Source organism: Myotis lucifugus, unplaced genomic scaffold (genome assembly GCF_000147115.1).
Source record: "Myotis lucifugus unplaced genomic scaffold, Myoluc2.0 scaffold_2038, whole genome shotgun sequence".
In the NCBI taxonomy this organism is placed as follows: Eukaryota; Metazoa; Chordata; class Mammalia; order Chiroptera; family Vespertilionidae; genus Myotis; species Myotis lucifugus.
In genome coordinates, this window is record NW_005873086.1 from 8879 (window position 1) to 19026 (window position 10148).

Genomic DNA, 10148 nt, shown 5'->3' on the forward strand with positions numbered 1-10148 from the left:
GTGATGGGGGAAAAAAAGAAAAGAAAAAAATGTTTTCTTAGTTAAAAGGTGAAAAAGTAATTTAAAAAAATAAAAATAAAAATGTGCAGTAATGCAGGTGCTTCAGATCTTCTACTCTTCTTTTTGGCACGCCCGGAATTCAGGAGAATGTTGAATTTCCCTCTGATACACTGTTCCTCCGTGTTGTAAGCCACAGTCCTGATTTTAAGGCAGGCCGTATTGGTTCCCCTTACTGCCTTATCTGTATTTACAGAAGAGTCAGTTCGTGGCTCTGCCTCTGGGTGGCAGTGTGTCTGGATTGACCTCCGAGGCTATGTTTTCTCTGACCAGGAGTTCTCTATTGTACCTGAACCAGCTCCGCCCAGAGCTGGTTCCCCCGGCGCCACTCCCAGCTCTGTTTCCCAGGCTCCCCAAAAACAATCTTCCCCTACAAGCTCCGCTAGCGACCCCAACTGGGCAATCACATGCACTGGGATCAACAATCAAACTCACAGATTTAAGAGGAAGTGTGTAAACAAGAGCCTGGGAAGCTGTGCGAACTCGCAGGGCTCCAACTTCCAGAACTGCGCGGAGTCTCTGTGCGCGCTCTGGCCCCTGGCACCAAGTAGCCGGCCACGTAGGAGAATCTGATGTTGCCCCTTTGCATCCAGTCCAACTATGGGCTTATTTATAGTGTTACCTTCTGCCAGCAGCCCTGCGGGAGCCCTCCCCACTTGCGGGTCACGCTGGCCTCTATGGGCGTGGATTTTGGGGGGGCGCAGATTTCCCCCCCGCGCCTGCGTGCACTTTCCTTGCTCCAACCTGAATTGCAAACCGCACCTTTGGGGGATGTCTTGTTACATCTGTATTTATACCAGTTGATTTTAATCCTGTCTATTCCTATTGCAAAGGTTAGGGCATTTCTTACCTCTATTCCAGGGAGTAAAGATTATGTAGCTTAAGCGTGATTGTTTATAGTTAAAGTGATTAACTACCCGCCTGGCACTTAGTTAAGGGGTTTTATCCCCTCCCTAACTTCAGGGAAAAATCCCTACCTGGGGAAACAACCTTTCTCAGAGAGGTGACCTTGGTTAAAACACATAGCGCTAAGGGGAGCAAACATATTAAGAACAGTATGCTATATATGCCAGGTCCCTTGAAACATATGCTGTGCAGATGTTTCTTTCCTGCAGCGACTGTGTCAAGCAGCAAGGGTGGACCGGCTTCCGGAATGTCTCAGATAATTTTTTTTAAATCAGAGGATTCTTCTGTAATTTAATTTATTTCCCTCTAATACTCTTGACAAATACCATAACAAAGTCTGTTGACAAGAGTTTTTATGCTTTATTTGCAAGTGTCTCTGTTGTGATTGTGAATAGTTGTGTAGCAGTAAGAAACTCAAGCTGTCCACCCCGTGAGGCAGGCTGGAACCAGCCATAATCCTGGCTAGGACCTGTTGCAATGTTGTGTATCAAGTATTTTTACGTATTTCTGCTATATTTTTCTACAAAAATGGAATAAAAAAATGTTTTTAAAGCCACATAGTGATTTAACTCATCTTGTCCAAACTAATTTGCTATTATGCTTTGTCAAGTATTATTTTTGTATTGATTACCTTCCTTCTTCTGATCATTCATTATGGCACGAGTGCTACACTCTTTTCTTTTTTTTTTTTCTTTCCTTTTTTATTTATTTATTTATTTATTTATTTATTTTTTTGGTAGCTTATTTTCTATGGAAATAATTGTTTTGCAACATGAAGAAACTGGTCCTAAGGCTGGTCTCAGTCATTAACATGTCTGTCCCCTGTGGTATTTACTACTCAACTATACAGATGCAGTCCAAAATATTTATTTCCTCAATGTAGGTCATTTGTGTTATTTCGAATTTCTAATATATTAACAGAATCCTGCAGTGAATATTATTTTTTAAATATATTTTATTGATTTTTTACAGAGAGGAAGGGAGAGGGATAGAGAGTTAGAAACATTGATCAGCTGCCTCCTGCACACTCCCCACTGGGGATGTGCCCACAACCAAGGTACCTGCCCTTGACCGGAATCAAACCTGGGACCCTTCAATCTGCAGTCCGATGCTCTATCGACCGAGCCAAACCGGTTAGGGCTGCAGTGAATATTCTTAAGTCAGAATTTTTTTCAGCATATCTAATTACTTCTTAGTATATCTTAAAATGAATTTCAACATTCAAAGAATAGGAAAATTACACCTATATCTATGTCTACCTTAATCTATATCCATATCCATGTTCTTATTTCTATATCTTTCTATCTATTATGAGTGATGAAAGAGAGTGGGAGAGAGAGATGGAGAGAAGCTGTGCTGAATTATACTCTAGAAAAAGTCTGTGGGAGTGTAAATTTCCCAGCACTAACACCACTAGGGAATGTCATGTTAAAAAAAAAATAGAGGGGGTCAGGACTGAATGTTCAGAGCTTCTCCAGGAAGGCCTGTGGGGATGGCGCCTCCACATTCTGGAAGGTGTTCTGGACTCTGCTGTACAGGATGAAGTATTTCATCTGCTGATAGATGAACCCCAAGTGGTCCTCATCGAACAGGATGAAGACTCCAGGGAAGCCATTAAAGATACCAAAGCCCATGCCATAGAAACACATCCTGCAGGTCCGGGGGTAGTTCTGGTCCATGGAGCCCACGCCCACAGGCAGAACAAACGGAACAGGCTGCTCCTCCGAAGCTGCAGCCCCGGACTCCCCGACGCTGGGCTGGGCAGGGCTCTGCCAGCCATGGCCCTCGCTTTCCTCAGTCCCGTCTTCTTGCTGCTGGTGCTCCCGGAGCACCTGCTCGTCAATCTCCTGGACCACGCGGGAGAGCTCGTTGAAGTCGCGGAAGAACCCGCCATCTGGCAGCTGGATGCGGCGCCTGAGGTGGATCTCCAACGTCCAGATTAAGTCTCCCGTGACCATCGTGAGCCTGGCATACTTCCCATGGAAGCTGAGCATGGCAATCATTAGGGTCAAGTCATCGTCTTTGCATTGGAAGAGGCCTGGCCTGATGAGGTCGTCCGGGTGGCTCGGCGGGAGGTAGAGGCGGCGGTAGGTCAGGCAGTCATACTGCTGTCTGTCCTCCCGCAGCAGCCACCGCCCAAATTCGTCCCTCTGCCACGTTGGTGAGTCCTTTCGGTGGTCTGTCTTCTTGCACTGGGTGGTGAACCTGTCCTTCTGAATCTGCAGGTGGCAGCTGTGGGGCCTGCTGTGGTGGCCTTCCATGCACTCCACCGCGGCTGATTTCCACTCCGTCAGGCGAATTCTGAACGCGGGCTTGAATGGCATTGGGCCATCCACATGGGTGCTAAGGGAAGGCCTGTACGTCCAACCAGTAATGCATAAGCCGTCCACCACGACATTCAGCAGTGTTCTATAGAAATTATCTAGCTGCCACAATCCCAAAATGTGTCTGTATGGGTGGAGCAGCTTTGCATAGACTTCTCGGTAAGACATGCCTATGGTCTCCAGGTTCTGCAAGTTTTCACAAACGCCATACTCCTCGCGGCAGCGCCGTCTCCAGATGCTGTCGATGTGCAGGATGTGGTGGAATTTGGTGCAGGCCAGGGCCAGGCTGGGCAGGTCGGTGCCAGGGAGGGAGGCGAAGATGTCCACCAGCATCTCCACTGGCAGGTCCTGCAGAGAGCAGCGCGGGGTTGGCATGGGGCTGGCGATTCCTCCACTCCCCGCACAGCACCGCGCTGCCTCGTCCGCCTCCAGGTGCTTTTCTGCCGGGACCGGGGCTGGCTTGCCGTCGGCCACTGTCGTCTCAGCTGGGCGCTGGTGCTTCTGAAGACACTGACATCCCCGCGAAGAGCCCACGCCGCAGAGGCGAGCGCCCTCCTCCACGCCGCAGAGGCCAGCGCCCTCCTCCATGCCTCCACGGGAAACAGCCACCACAATGTGAGCTGCTGCTCCTCAGCCCGGCTTTAAGCTGGCTTGTCCCGCCCTTTAGTCCAGCCACGCCCCCAGGGCCTAGCCACGCCCCTTCAGAGAGGAGCCAATTATAAGACTTTAAACCCAAGCCCATTAACAGTCACCTCCCTTTCCCAGTACCCCCTCCCTGTCCTCCCGCCCTAGCCCCAGGCAGTCACTAATCTGCTTTCTGTAGGGATATGCCTCCAGGGATATGCCTATGGGGGAAGACAGTTCACAGAAATGCAGTCAAAAAAATAAACAGTGGTATATCTACACAATGGAATACTACACTGCGGTAAAAAAGAAGGAACTCTTGCCATTTGCAACAGCATGGATGAAACTGGAGAGCATTATGCTAAGTGAAATTAGCCAGTCAGAGAAAGATAAATACCAAATGATCTCACTCATTTGTGGAATATAGAGAACAACATAGACTGATGAACAGGGACAGATCCAAAGACAGAGAAACAGTGATCAGACTATCAATCCCCAGAGGGAAAGTAGGGGAGGGAGGGGGGAAGGGGAAGAGATCAATCAAAGGACTTGTAGGCATGCATATAAGCCCAACCAATGGACACAGACAACAGGGGGATGAGAACATGAGTGGCGGGTGGGGGGGGGGGGTGTTAATGGGGTGATGAGGACACATTTGTAATACCTTAACCAATAAAGAAATTAAAGATTAAAAAAATAAAATAAAATAAATAGACATTGATATTTTTAAAATTTTGTTAATTGTCTACCCATATGTTTTATTCATTCTTCCACTAAAGGCTTGGCCTTTTTAATCCTGATTTACAGAAGTATAAAGTAAACTGAGAAAGGAGTTCAGAGAGCAGACTAGAAAGACCTGCTTGCAAGGCAGGGCCCGGTGGCACCCAGCAACTTGTATTTGGAGTGTCCTCCCCGTTCCCTCTGTGATGGGAGCACTCACTGCACTTAACTGTTTGCACACAATGTGCTTGTGTCGGACACTTGCTCCCCTCTGGGAGCCTGGGTCTGGGTACATGCTGGGCAGAGGGGGCCCTGGGCTCACACCAGTTGGGCCCACTTTAAATTCTTAAAGTCATCCAGGAATGAAGTCTTTGTCAAGATGAGCTGCTGACTGTGAGCCCAAACGCTACCATGGGCTCCCAGGTAGTTTACTTCCTTTGTCACAGTTGACGCTGTTTGGGATCAGGCCTGGCCTCTGTGAGTCCCTGGGAGAGGGCCTGAGAGCCTCGCCCCTGACTCCTCTGGCTTCACCCGGCTCCTCTCCCTACTGCGATTCGCTCTGTGTCCTTTCTCTACAGCAATGTGGCCATGAGTGTGACCGCAGGCCGAGTCCTGTGCGTCCTCCCAGAGAATCACCAAACCGGGGGGCCGACTCAGGGACCCTGGACACACATGCGTATTCATATTTTATAAATATATTTTTATTGATTTCAGAGAGGAACGGGGAGAGAGAGAGAGAGAGAAACATCAATGATGAGAGAAAATCATCGATCAGCTGTCTCCTGCAAGCCTGACACTGGGGATCGAGCCTGCAACCCGGCCATGTGCCCTGACCGGGAATCTAACCATGACCTCCTGGTTCAAAGATTGATGCTCAGCCACTGAGCCAGGCCGGCCGGGCCACATATTCACCATTAATCTTGGAATCCCTGCAGACAGTTTTTCAAGATTTGCTATTGCCTCTTTATGTTCTTTGGGGTATTTTTGACCCACAGAAGGGTGCATAGGCGCCCATCAAACATTTGGTCCCCAGAGTTGCCCTCCCAAACGCTCCCTGCTGAGGTCCCTGTTCCCGCCCACCCTGCGCTTGCGACAGTCCTGGCCACACTGCAGCCGGAGGCAGAGACCACCAACAGAGCTGTTTCCCCAGCGAGGACCTGCCCTGTTGTTTACGTTTCTAAGCATGATGTGTTTTTAGTTGGAATTTGTGAAGAAAATAAATTCTTAAAGTCATCCAGGAATGAAGTCTTTGTCAAGATGAGCTGCTGACTGTGAGCTCCAGTGCGGCTCCGTGTGCCTTCCAGATCCGTGACATGTCTTATTACTTCTCAATGCCATGAATGAGCATCTTCTCCTAGTGTTTATAAGTAGGTTCTTAAATGAGGGAGAGGAGAGCCGAAGCCCAGGCTGCACGCCAGATGGGGATTTTTAAAATGGCAAATATTTTAAGATAGCTTCAATTTTTTCCAGGCAAAACCTTTAACAGAGATCATACGGTATGTTCTAGATCATAACTCTGTTAACACAAAACACATCCATATAGGGAAAAGACAAGAAGAAGGGCTTTTGAAAGATAATGCCCTTTTTAAAAAAAGGAAAGAAAAAAGAGTAGCTCAATTAATTTAATATAAACTCTTAAGAGGCAGGAAAAATTATTCAAGTTAATTAGAAGTAAAAATGGCTTTTATGTTGTTTTATGTAATTCTGCTTCTGCTGAGGAAAATTAAGTATCTCCATAAAATTAAGTCCTTTGGTGCAAGCTGCCAACTATGCCAATAATTTTGTCATTTTTAGAACTTGCTGAAAAAGAACACCATTTGCTGTATTAAGTGGACAAGAGATGGCTCGGGGGCTGACAAATGATGGTCAGGACAGGAAAAAATAGAATCCAATGTTCTGGGAAAGGAACAAAATCAACACGGGAATAAAACACTGCAGAGAAAGGGCCACGAGCCCCAGCCAGTTTGGCTCAGTGGATAGAGCGTCGGCCAATGGACTGAAGGGCCCCAGATTCCATCAGGTCAAAGGCACGTACCTCAGTTGCAGGCTCAGTCTCCGGCCCTGGCTGGGGCACGTGTGGGAGGCAATCAATCGCTGTGTGTCTCTCACATCGATGTCTCTCTCTCTCTCTCTGTCTCTCCCCTTCCTCCCACTCTCTCTAAAATTCAATGGGAAAATATCCTCAGGTGAGGATTAAAAAAGAAAAGAAAGGGGGGCGGGCATGGTTGTCCATCGGCAACAACAACAACAAAAATGCCCCAGAAAAATAACTAAGACCACAATAGCAACGAAATTTCTAAATCTGATTTTCAAACTAAGATATAAAAAAATGGCCTACAAGTCTACTTCTCTCATGACTTTCCTGTTCTTGAGTGTGACATTTCGATGTCTCTCTCTTGGCTGGAATGTGTCCTCAAGTTCTATGTTAAATAATGACACACAGGCCATTTATTTTCTGACTCATTTTCACGGTATGTCTTTCTGTTCACTTTCAAATGTCTTTACAGATGTGACTTGTTCTAAAATTCTCGCTCCGCAGTTCTCCCTGCCAGCATGATGGCATTGGGAGCCCAACAAACCCTTTTCCAAAATAGTTGCTGTAAATGCGACAGAACCGTCAGAAACATCAATGCCAGCGCTCTGGAAGTTGATCAAAGGCATACCCCAAACTGAGAAGCGTTTACTCATGAAAACTACTGCAAGTCAGACTCGAGCTGTATGAGTTGCCGGCATTCATGCCTGGAGTTGCTGCCATCCACGGCCCAGCAGCCCCGTGCTCTGGCCAGGGCGGGACAGACAGGGGAAACCGGCCCTTTGCCGTGCCTGCTGGAGGGGGCTCCCTTGATTGACTTGGAGCGATGCCCATCACACTGAGCATGTCCGTGGCCTGACACAGGGAGAGCCAGCAGCTTGCCTACGGTTCTGGTTCTGGTGGAGCAGGCGATGGCCCAGAAGATTACTGGGGATTGAACAGGAAATTTTAGGTGAGACCATCATGGGGGACTTGATAAACTCTGCGTGCATCCTGTAGACTGAGGGCTTGCACGTGCCCAGCAGAGACGGGAGGGGACCCAAGCCGCCCACACCCTGGGCCTGAAGCCTACGCAGGAGATTCAGGAGTGGGTGGTAGTGAAAGCTGGAGCGGATCTAAAAGAGCTGGGTCCTCGTACCCACAAAGGAGCCCAGCAAAGTACGGCCATAGGTTGGGAAGCGAAGTCCTGTGAGTGGCAGTGGTGGACAACAGAACCAGGAAACAGTGACAAATTCTATTTTTGCTTGACTGAGCCATTAAGAGACACCCTGGAACTGATAAGAAGTAACTGGATGATATTGCCCGGCCAGTGTGGTTCAGTGGTTGAACATCAACCTATGAACCAGGCAATCAGGGTTGGATTCCCTGTCGGGGTACATGCCCAGGTTGTGGGCTCATTCCCCAGTGTGGGGCGTGCAGGAGGCAGCTGATCCATGATTCTCTCTCATCATTGATGTTTCTATCTCTCCCTCTCCCTTCCTCTCTGAAATCAATAAAAATATTTTGCTTAAAAAAAAAAAAAAAGAAGTAACTGGATGATATTTTGATGCTTTTGGGCAAGGAGAGGGAAGCAGAGAGGAGAGGAGAATGCAGACACCATGCTGCATCAGAAGGACACAACAGTCCCACATGTAGCTCAGTCCCATCAGTGTGCACCTGTGGGCTCCCGTGGCTCAGCTGGATGGAGAAACATGGGTGACACTCCGCATTGCCGGATTCAGAGTGAATTTTCGTAACTGTGTCAGATTGCCCAGATCCGTGACAAACTGTTAGCTTTAAAGACTTCAGTCTCGATCCACCATTTTTCTTTGTCAAATGCTGAAAGGATGAATTTAAATGTCTAAGACGTTCCTGTAATATTTCCTCTGAGCGTTGGCGGTGGCCGCGCTCGTCAACAGCTTAGGCCCGCGCGCGCCCATCACTCACAGCGCAGATGACTGGCTCTCCCAGGGCTTCACCGATAGCTTCTCCCAGATCCTAATGCTCCGTACAGTTTATCGTTATTAAGCTGCTGCTTTTGTTCTCTGTGGGCAGAAAAAGAAATTGCCAGATTAAATTCCATCACGCCACTGTCTCTGCGTTCTGAGGATAGGGCTGTTTTAGCCTCTGGCACTCGGAACTCTGCGAGCGTTTTATCCTTGCACATTAACAATTCCACTCTTGGCTTCGCACAGACAAGTCCTGTCCATTTCTCTGGATTAGTGCTGTAGGTTAAAAGAGTAAATTCAGAGACACGGAATCTGGGGATGCATTGGGTCCTTTTTCTCCACATTGCCAAATATTACTCTTTCTTAAGAAAACTTCACAAAAGAAGAAAGGCACTTGGTCAAATAAAAATCCCCAAATCCAGTCAATTCAATGTGCAAAATTGAGCAAGAATGCTGAATTCGGTTTTCTTTTAAAAGATTATTTCTGTCTTGCCCAATTTTGCACATTAAATTATCCACCTTTTGTTTAATTTTTCTCATTTTAAAAAGAGATTAACCAAAGAGCTTATATGCGTATATGCACAGCCCATGGACACAGACAATAGGCAGTGAAGGTCCCTTTCCTCTCATTTGGTGGCAGGGGGTTAGGGGAGAGTTGTGGGAAAATGGGAGACACCTATAATACCCCCAACAATAATAATACATTTTTTAAAAATAAAGTATTTTCTTTCATTTCAAATGTGAACTATGCAAATAAAAATGGAAAAAGAAAACATTCAATTGTTACCACCCAAAGCCAACCATTTCAATATTTAGGTTTATTTCTTTTCAATAGTCTTACACTGTTTCAATAGCTAGATTTTATAGATTCATGTGTACTATTGGTTCTGAGCTTTTGTAGTTAATATTATAACACAGAATTTCTCCATGCTACTATAAAATCCTTACAAGTATAATAAGTTCAATAATATTCTCATTAACTGGAATTGGTTGATCATCTGATGATTGACCCTCAACCAATAAGTTTGCAAATAATGCAAAATGAATATTTGTGCGTGTCAAGCTTTTTTTAAATTTTAAATTTCATTTGTTTTCTTAGAATGCATCCCAGGATGTGGAATTATGGAATAAAAGGATAGAAATATGTTTTTAAATCTCTTGCCATATTGTTTTCTAGTAAATTGAAGTAAATGGCACTATTACTTGGTGTTTGCATGAAGGCCCTTCCTGTAGCATTCCTCACCATGATTCCAAAAAGTTATTTTGCTAGCGTGATGGATTAAAATAAGTACCATGATTGTTTTAGCACTTGTATGCTAACCTGTTTCAAAAAAAAATTGTCAGTGAGGACAAACACTTCCCTAAAACTGCTCACTGGCTAGCTTAGTCGGGGGCCAGGATGAAGGGCCCTGGAGTTACTTGGGAGACGCCATTTCTGACATTTTTTCTACTAACGCTTTCTTAGGTTCACTCTAATTTTCTCAGTCTCTGATAGGCTGTTGTAGCTTCCATTGCAGTTTTAAATTTAAGAATCACATTCTTTAACTCTGTGACTAC

The 10148-nt window shown here is 46.3% G+C and overlaps 1 pseudogene; it reads right to left on the bottom strand.

Moving 5' to 3' along the window:
• Positions 1 to 2426: 2426 nt before the first annotated feature.
• On the bottom strand, positions 2427 to 3875 carry LOC102439965 (annotated as a pseudogene).
• Positions 3876 to 10148: the final 6273 nt, after the last annotated feature.